Source organism: Bos taurus, chromosome 19 (assembly GCF_002263795.3).
Source record: "Bos taurus isolate L1 Dominette 01449 registration number 42190680 breed Hereford chromosome 19, ARS-UCD2.0, whole genome shotgun sequence".
Lineage (NCBI taxonomy): Eukaryota > Metazoa > Chordata > Mammalia > Artiodactyla > Bovidae > Bos > Bos taurus.
The window spans coordinates 24,029,385-24,039,913 of NC_037346.1; the positions used below are offsets into that span (position 1 = coordinate 24,029,385).

Genomic DNA, 10,529 nt, shown 5'->3' on the forward strand with positions numbered 1-10,529 from the left:
ACATCCAGGCAAGGGTGCCTGGGGCTGGTTGTAATAGACTGCCAAGATGTTGATTATAGGGCCTCTTCAAGTTCTGGCAGACAGGGATTTCCCTGGTGGTCCAGTAGTTAAGGCTCCACGCACCCAGTGCAGGGGGGCTGGGTTTGATCCCTGGTAAGGGAACGATCTCACATACTACAATTAAGTGTCCACATGCCCAACTAAAGATCCTGAATGCCACAACTAAGACCTGGGGAAGCCAAATAAATAACTAGCAAAAATAAATATTAAAAAAAAATATATCCATCAGACCCAGTTTGGCAGGCCTACATCTGGGAAGCTGTCTTCCTCCAGGTCCCTGGGTTGGCGGACGTGTTCCCAGCCTGTGGATTCAAGGAGTAGAAGACTGGGTTATGGGGTCACTTCAAGATCTGCAGTCAGACAGAAGTCAGTGGGCCTGCCTCTGAGAGCACAGAAGACTGTGTTTTCTGATGGGTCCCTGGACAAGCAGGTGTGTTCTTGACCTATGCCTACAAGGTGCTGGAGCCAAGTTACAAGACTGTGTCAGCGTCTGCAGTTGGACCAAGGTTGGACAGTGTGTCTTAGGGGAATGGATGGGCATGACCTGCCTTGTCCCTGGGTGGGCAGAACTGGCAGCTGAGAGGGCCTAGGGATGGGCCATGGGCCAGTTCAGCATCCACGGCCAGGCCTGAGGTTGATGTGCTCATTATCTAGGGCACAGGTGGGCCTGACTAATGCTAGGTTTCTTGACAGATGTTGTTGGTGACAGAATCAGGGCCAAGGGGGGCTGTAGTTGAATCCATAGGGCTGTTTCCAGGCCTGTATCCAGGACTCCTGTCTGTAAGTCTGTCAGCTGGGCACAGTCTTGTCTTCTCAAAAGAGCCCTCTTTGGACTTGACTCCACTGGGGTCTCATAATCTCTTACCTAGATCTCAAAGCTCCCACAAAGACACTTTTTGTCCAAATTATTGTTTCTAAGGGAGGAATATGAGTGAGCGAAACTCTTCTTCTTTTCTGCTATTATATATCTGTAATATCAGGCTAGTCAAGGCTATGGTTTTTCCAGTAGTCATGTATGGATGTGAGAGTTGGACTGTGAAGAAAGCTGAGTGCCGAAGAATTGATGCTTTTGAACTGTGGTGTTGGAGAAGACTCTTGAGAGTCCCTTGGACTGCAAGGAGATCCAACCAGTCCATTCTAAAGGAGATCAGTCCTGGGTGTTCTTTGGAAGGAATGATGCTAAAGCTGAAACTCCAATACTTTGGCCACCTCATGCGAAGATTTGACCCACTGGAAAAGACACTGAAGCTGGGAGGGATTGCGGGCAGGAGAAGAAGAGGACCACAGAGGATGAGATGGCTGGATGGCATCACGGACTCGATGGACATGAGTTTGAGTAAGCTCTGAGAGTTGGTGATGGACAGGGAAGCCTGGCGTGCTGCAGTCCATGGGGTCACAAAGAGTGGGACACGACTGAGTGACTGAAGTGAACTGAACTGAGAAATTGTTGCTGGAATGACTAGAAGTTACACATTGTCCATGCTATATGTTTATGCCTGTATTACCTTGATGAAAATCTGTATTAAAATATTATAAAATTTAGTTCAAGATATTTTAATTCCAAGAGAATAGTTGATTTTGTGTATGTGAATGCCCTTGTTTAATAGAAGTAACTTAGTTAACAAACGTTTGTTGGTGCTGATGTTGCAGACAGTTGGAGAAATGCATGGAGACAACCAGAGTGGAGTCTCAGAGTTCCTCCTCCTGGGGATCTCACAGAATCCTGAGCAGCAGCGGGTCCTGTTTTGGATGTTCCTGTCCATGTACCTGGTCACAGTGGTGGGAAATGTCCTCATCATTCTGGCCATCGGCTCTGACTCCCGCCTGCACACTCCCATGTACTTCTTCCTGGCCAACCTCTGCTTCACAGACCTCTTCTTCATCACCAACAAGAGCCCCAAGATGGTGGTAAACCTTCAGTCTCAGAACAAAGCCATCTCATATGGAGGGTGTGTGACTCAGCTCTATTTCCTGGTCTCCTTGGTGGCTCTGGACAACCTCATCCTTGCCACCATGGCATTTGACCGCTGTGTGGTCATCTGCCGCCCCCTCCACTACACCACAGCCATGAGCCCTGAGCTCTGCATTTCACTCTTCACCTTGAGTTGGGCCCTCTCTGTCCTCTGTGGCCTCATCACACCCTCCTCATGACCAAGGTGACCTTCTGAGAGTCCTGGAAGATCTGCTACATCTTCTGTGAGATGTACGTCCTACTGAGGCTCGCCTGTTCTAACATTCACATCAGTCACACAATGTTGATTGTCACAGGCTGCTTCATCCTCTTCACCCCTTGAGGGTTCATGATCACGTCCTATGTCTGGATTGTCAGCGCCATCCTCCAGATACCTTCAGTGTCTGGGAAACACAAAGTTTTCTCCACCCGTGCCTCCCACTTGGCTGTGGTCTCCCTCTGCTGTGGGACACTTGGTATGGTATATCTGCAGCTTCTTAAAACCGACACCATGAAGGACTCAGTGGCCCCACTGATGTATGCTGTGGTGACCTCCATGATGAATCCTTTCACCTACAGCCTGGGGATCAAGGCCATGCATGGGGCACTGGGAAGACTCCTCTTAGAGAAAGCCTTCCAGAGGTTGGCATGAGGTAATCTGGGCATTGAAGTGGTGATTGCTTCAACTCGTGTCCGAGGCATTATCCTATGGAGGATGCAGGAGTGATAAAGGCACACTCGTTGTTTAGTCACTATGTCGTGTCTGATCCTTTTACCACCCCCATGGACTGTAGCCCACCAGGCTCCTCTGTCCATGGGATTTGCCAGGCAAGAACACTGAAGCAGGTTGCCATTTCCTTTTCTAGGGAATATTCCCGACCCAGGGACTGAACCTGAGTCTCCTGCACTCGCAGCTGGATTCTTTATCACTGAGCTGCCTGGGAAGCCCCATGAGAGCATAGATCCTGCTCAAAATGAGCTTATATCTCTGTGATGAGGAAAGGACACCTATGTGTAACCAGTGTCCCCAGACCTCATCAACCTTGGCATTAAATAAGGTCATGTTAACTCTAATACTAAAATTTTGCAGGATCAAAGTCTTCCACTTGTCTGACCATAGGGCCACAGTGCCACCATCCCAGTCTTTCATAATATACCCAGTTGTTGCCTGGAAAGGGGACTCTCTAGCACACTCTTGGTCTTGAGCTCTGACATGGTCTTGGGACCTGCTTCCTGTGAGCCAATTGGAGACACCTGCATTACCCCCACTGAAGGTGTCCTGGGTGAGGATATCCATTCCGCAGGCTCTGCGTTTCACTCCTCATCTTGTGTTGGGTGCTCTCTGTCCTCTATGGTCTCATCCACACCCTCCTCAGCCACATCAGCGTTGCGCTCTCAGACCTCAAAGCAATAATGACTGTGGCTTTCTCCTATTTTCCTTTTCCCTGTGGAGAGACCTCATCCCTGAGCACCCCACCCTATCCTGTGTTATGCCAGCTCCTCACTCCATGGTCCCACCTCTCCTTGCAACCACTCTACCCTGCACTCAAAGCAAAATGTTCAAGCGTGATCAGCACATGCTCATGGACAGGATTGGTGGTGGAAGCAGAAGTGGGGGAGGTAATTGTGAGACCCTATCTCTACTTGGTTCCACCAGTCTAGTGTCAAGTGCAATGGATAGAAAAGGAGAAGTTACTGATGAGAAGATGAGTCCCTGGGTTCTGGCAGTGTGAAAGAAGGAGCAGTCATTTACAGATGAATCAGCAGAGCCAGCACTGACCTAGACGTTGAGAGACAGGGAGAGTAAACTTTATCTGAGGTTCAGTTCATTCCACTGATAATGACTGAATGCCTATTAGTGGCTTAGACTGTTTTACAAACATGAATCAGGAGCTCATAAAGGACCAAGGAGGGAGGCTACCTTATTTCTGTGTCTGGAGGCAGTGGTCATGCTCTGAGCATGTGGGTTGGGGAGAAGGAGGGGGAAGACTCGCCTGGCTTGTTAGTGATGGAGAATTCAGGGAGGGCCTCCTTGAGATGGTAAAAGCTGAGCTAAGAATTAAGGCATGCTGATGAGTCAAAAAGTGAGTAGAGCAAGGCAAGGTAAGATCACTGGGTGAATGGTATGGGGGGAAGTATTTGTCTTTGGAGCAGATAGCCAAGCTCTCACACCCTGTGAGTGTAGCAGAGCTAGTCTGGAGGAAGAAAGACTCCTCTTCTTTCCTGGCAAGGACTCAGCCAATGAAAAGCCATAGACCCTTTGTTGACCACAGCTCTCTTAACTTCCCTTTTCCCTCTATGAAGGTTGCGAGGTCTTTTCTCTGGTTACAGCAAGTGAGAGCGACTCTTTGTTTCAGTGCCTGGGCTTCTCATTGTGGTCACTTCACTTGTGGGGCACAGACTTTAGGGCATGTGGACTTCAGTAGTTGGGGCACATAGGCTCAGTAGTGGCAGTTCCTGGGCTTAGTTGCTCCACAGCATATGGGATCTTCCCAGACCAGGGATTGAACTGGTGTTTCCTGCATTGGCAGGCAGGTTCTTTAGCACTGAGCCACCAGGGAAGCCCCCCTCTTTGGTCGTGAGCTCCACCAAGTTTCCAGTCTCCTACCTGGATCCCAAATCTCCACAAAGTCACTTTTGTCTGCAAGTGTGTGTGTGTGTGTGTGCACTCTATCAAGTCTATTTGTAACCCCATAGACCGTAGCCCACCAGGCTCTTCTGTCCAGGAATTCTCCAGGCAAGAATGTAGAATGGGTTGCCATTTCCTCCTCCAGGGGATCTTCCCGACCCAGGGATTGAACCCACATCTCTTCTGTCTCTTGCATTGGAGGGGGATTCTTTACCACTAGCGCCACTTGGGAAGCCCACTTTTGTCTGCATAAAGTGAAGTGAAGTGAAAGTTGCTCAGTTGTGTCCAACTCTTTGCGACCCCATGGACTATACAGTCCATGGAATTCTCTAAGCCAGAATACTGGCGTGGGTAGCCTTTCCCATCTCCAGGGGATCTTCCCAAGCCAGGGATCGAACACAGGTCTCCTGCATTGCTGGCGGATTCTTTACCAACTCAGCCACAAGGGAAGCCAAAGAACGCTGGAGTGGGTAGCCTATCCCTTCTCCAGCAATCTTCCCGACCCAGGAATTGAACCAGAGCTTCCTGCCTTGCAGGCGGATCCATTACCAACTGAGCTATCAGGGAAGCAGTACGTTTGTCTGCTTATGGCTGCTAAATGGTTCTTGCTGAGGGCACACAAGCAGAGGACCTCCTATTTGCTTTCTTTCTCAGTCTTTTTTTATGGTTCTTTTCTAGCTCTGAGGAAGGAAGTCACCACATTTTAAGAGGCCCTAGGGTCAAGGAGCTGAGGCAGCCTCCAACCTCAGGCCAGTGAGGTCCTGAGGTCCTCAGTCCCCTAACCTGCAAGGAACTGAGTCCTACCAATGACCATGTGAATGAATGTGGAAGCTTTCCTTTCCTCAGTCAGGCCTGGAGAGTTACACCACTGGCTGATGGCTTGATCGTAGCCTTGCGAGAGCACTCAGGTCAATATTTTTGATGAAATTTAGCATCCATATTGAGAGATTCTATAAGTTTAAAATATACGTGATTCTAAGGACAGTATGAAAAATAAGAATGTAAAATATCTCACTTATAATTTCATAATATTGATTATATGTTGAGATTATAATGTTTTAGATATATGAATAAAAGAAAATGAATCATTTAAATTAATTTACTTGCTTCAGTTCAATTCAGTTCAGTCACTTAGTTGTGTCCGACTCTTTGCGACCCCATGAATTGCAGCATGCCAGGCCTCCCTGTCTATCACTAACTCCTGGAGTTCACCCAGACTCAGGTCCATCGAGTCAGTGATGCCATTCAGCCATCCTATCCCCTGTCATCCTCTTCTCCTCCTGCCCCCAACCCCTCCCACCATGGGGTTCTTTCCAATGGGTCAACTCTTCGCATGAGGTGGCCAAAGTACTGGAGTTTCAGCTTTAGCATCATTCCTTCCAAAGAAATCCCAGGACTGATCTCCTTCAGAATGGGCTGGTTGGATCTCCCTGCAGTCCAAGGAACTCTCAAGAGTCTTCTCCAACACCACAGTTCAAAAGCATCAATTCTTCGGCGCTCAGCTTTCTTCACAGTCCAACTCTCACATCCATACATGACCACTGGAAAAACCATAGCCTTGACTAGATGGACCTTTGTTGGCAAAGTAATGTCTCTGCTTTTGAATATGCTATCTAGGTTGGTCATGACTTTCCTTCCAAGGAGTAAGCGTCTTTTAATTTCATGGCTGCAGTCATCATCTACAGTGATTTTGGACCCCAAAAAATAAAGTCTGACACTGTTTCCACTGTTTCCCCATCTATTTCCCATGAAGTGTTGGGATGAGATGCCATGATCTTCGTTTTCTGAATGTTGAGCTTTAAGCCAACTTTTTTACTCTCCACTTTCACTTTCATCAAGAGGCTTTTGAGTTCCTCTTCACTTTCTGCCATAAGGGTGGTGTCATCTGCATATCTAAGGTTATTGATATTTCTCCCGGCAATCTTGATTCCAGTTTGTGTTTCTTCCAGTCCAGCGTTTCTCATGATGTACTCTGCATATAAGTTAAATAAGCAGGGTGACAATATACAGCTTTGACCTACTCCTTTTCCTATTTGGAACCAGTCTGTTGTTCCATGTCCAGTTCTAACTGTTGCTTCCCGACCTGCATACAGATTTCTCAAGAGGCAGGTCAGGTGGTCTGGTATTCCCATCTCTTTCAGAATTTTCCACAGTTTATTTTGATCCACACAGTCAAAGTCTTTGGCATAGTCAATAAAGCAGAAATAGATGTTTACTTTGGCTTTTAAATGGTCCCTGCTACAGACTCAGAAACAGTCTTATCCCCATGAGGCTTCTAGAAAATTTTAAATTATGTATATGGCTCAGATTAAGTTTCTATTGCGTGGCTCTGGATGATATCTTCTTCCTCCAAAAATTATTTATTTTTGCATCTATTAGGCACTAAGATTAGATCACTTTTGTTCAATCTGGACCGGAGCTGATTCAAAGCCGAGTTTCATTGTTTGTGAAGGTTGGCCAGTTATGATTTCCTGACAAACAATCCAGTGGAAAAGAGGGCTGCTGCTGTTGCTGCTAAGTTGCTTCAGTCGTGTCCGACTCTGTGCAACCCCATAGACGGCAGCCCACCAGACTCCCCTGTCCCTGGGATTCTCCAGGCAAGAACACTGGAGTGGGTTGCCATTTCCTTCTCCAATGCATGAAAGTGAAAAGTGAAAGTGAAGTCTCTCAGTCATGTCCAACTCTCAGCGACCCCATGGACTGCAGCCTACCAAGCTCCTCTGCCCATGGGATTTTCCAGGCAAGAGTACTGGAATGGGGTGCCATTGCCTTCTCCAGAAAAGAGGGCAAAAGCTGTCAAAAAGCACTTCTTTTTTTTTTTTTTTTTTTTGAGCAGAGAGAGTGTAATTTTATTTTTTTTTAATTTAGCTTTATTTATTTTAATTGGAGGATAATTACAATATTGTTGGGGCCCAGAGTCAGGTACTCTGCCCGTGACAACGGTCATGAGGAAGGAGGCTCGACATACGCAAAGGTGGGATCGAGCCTCAGGAGTCCCCCTGGAAAACCTGGAGCATCTACCCCCATAACCAGACCCTGCCTACTTTACTACTTTGTGCTCATCTACACCCCTGACTTTACGGGAGGCAGTCCCCCACCACCTCTTTTGGAGAAGGAGTTAACTTAAAGCTCCAGTTAATAATAATTCCTGGGCATGAGAGGAGTGTTTCAACCTACAAACTCCTCTGAAGGTTCTCTAGCCTGCCTGACAGGCTTGTCTCGCCACATGTGATTGCTCACAGCCTCCCAACCGTGAGAGGCACGAGATGCTTTAAACCTTCTAAAAACAGGTTCCTTAGAAAAGTTAGAAAACTATTAGTATAAGTACAATGGGCTGATTAGAAATTGTATTGGTGAAGGGTTTTTCATTTGTTGAGCCAATGTTTGTTGCTAAGTCTCCACGTCCCCTGCCCTTACACACATTAATGAATATATAGAAGAAATAAGTATTAACCTTTGATATAAATCACGTTACACCTTAGGCTAAGAAAATTCTTTCCTTAACTAAAACCCACTACACCTTCACCCTATAGGAATGTAACTTTATTTGGGTGGCGTCTGTTTTAAGAATACTCACCCTTGGAGAAAAAAGTGTTCTGGTTGACTGACCACTGTCACAAGGAGAGGGTCATAAATTGTCAGCAGGCCCCCTGACCAGAAGATGATGTAACACCCCTAAGACCTCTGTATACATTTGTATGAAGCACCTGACTTTGATAAAAGTCAGGACTGCTGACCCCGCGTGACTTTTGCATAACATCTCAGTGTATAAAAGTAGACCATGGAAAAAATAAAGAATGGGGATCAGTTTCTCGAAATACTGGTCTCCCCATGTCTCTCTCTCTTTCACTCTGGCTGAGTCTCCATCTGGCGCGCGGAACCCACCATGCTTACTAATTATGCCTGGGCTTCTAAGATCCGACCGGGGAGGCCTCAGTGTCTCCTCTCCTTCAGGAGAATGGAAGGATGCCTGTGGCCTACGTAAGTGGTGCAAACTTCTTGTCTTGAAGTTTTATTGATCTCCCACGTAAACCAAGCTACTCAGCCTCTTTTCTCCACTGAATTTTCCTACTGAGCTATCCTTATTCTATTACTCTTTATATCTTTAATTAATATCTAATTGAAGCTATTGTATCCTGACCCTCGCCGACGCCATCCCCGCTTCGAATACCCTGGATCAGCCGGGGCTGGACCCCGGCACAATATTGTATTGGTTTTGCCATACATCAACATGAATCCACCACGGGTGTACACGTGTTCCCCATCCTGAACCCCCCTCCCTCCTCCCTCCCCGTACCATCGCTCTGGGTCATCCCAGTGCACCAGCCTCAAGCATCCTGTATCCTGCATCAAACCTGGACTGGCGATCATTTCTTATATGATATTATACATGTTTCAATGCCATTCTCCCAGATCATCCCACCCTCTCCCTCTCCCACAGAGTCCGAAAGACTGTTCTAAACATCTGTGTCTCTTTTGCTGTCTCGCATACAGGGTTATCGTTACCATCTTTCTAAATTCCATATGTATGTGTTAGTATACTGTATTGGTGTTTTTCTTTCTGGCTTACTTCACTCTGTATAATATGCTCCAGTTTCAGCACTTCTTAAAGACGAAATACAACTGGCCACTTAATATGTGAAAAGATATCCAACTGCAGTTTTAACTGGAATTAAAGAACCAAGTAAAAATATTGCCATTTCTCAAACTTCAGTTTGTAAAAGTTAAAGATATTCATTTATAACAACCCTTTATGAAAGGGACGTGGTAAACAGACACTGTAATAACTTAGTGGATGTACACATTAGTGCTAAGTGTCATGGGGTAGATAGAGTGGTGGAGGTGGTGGTGGTAAAGCTCTCAAAATCTTTTCTGGACTCATCCTCATGAAAAAGGTCACCTAGAAAATTATATCAAAGGTCATTTAATGTGAAGAACCCTGGAGAGATGATCTCGTCCCAGTTCTTTATGGAACAAGTCCAGCCACAGAGAAGCATTTTCTAAGGTCACAGAATGGTGGTTACAGCCCACACTCAGGGTTGTCATTCTCAAGAATGTTTCCCCTTGAAAACATTCTCTTTAGCCCAAAGTGTCTGGAGACCCAAGAGTATCAGGAAAGAGACCGATTTCATCTGTGTTCTTTAGACTGTCACCAGGCACTGCACCCAGAGGCAGGGAGGCTCTTGATTTTGACGGCCCAGTGGGGTTATGGAGGATGAAGCCTCAGCACACACATCTTCCCTCGCTCTTCTCCATCTGTCAGTCCTGCCCCCTGTCTTTCTAGGATCATCTCCTAGCCAGAGGAAGCAGAAGAGGAATACCTAAACTGCCTTGTATCATTACACCTTCATCAAAACTTAAACTTTTCTTTTCCTGGTTGGATGGCTGGGGCCCAACAGTAACATCAAAGGTGCTAGTTATTCCATGGCCATATGCTAATAGGAAGTGATTCTATAGATGAATTTTATTCTCATCTCCCCTCCTATTCATTCTTCATTTTCTCGACACCCATCCTTGAACTCATCAGCATTCCTTAGGCATCTAGTTTGATACCCTTAATTCTCTCATCCTTTCTCACCTCCCATCCTCTCATGTCCTTTTCCTAATTTCCATTTTTCCTGCTTATTTCTTTTGCTCACCATCCTGTCCCATCCCTCCACATATCCTCATTTTCATCTTCAGTCCTCCACTCCCAAGTCTTTCCTACTTCTCACTCTCATACCTTTCCTTCCTATCTTTATCTGAGCCTACCCTTCCAGTTTCTCGACTCCAAGAGGAGATTACAATAGCCATGGACAGGAGTAGAGAAACTATTTTTCCAGGTTAATGCCTTTGTGGGAAATTTCCTTCAACGCAGAAAGGGCAGAAAAGGAAGGAACCTATCACCCC

At 46.4% G+C, this 10,529-nt stretch overlaps 1 pseudogene; it reads left to right on the plus strand.

The window, feature by feature from the left end:
* On the plus strand, positions 1,723-2,663 carry OR1D15P (olfactory receptor family 1 subfamily D member 15, pseudogene; annotated as a pseudogene).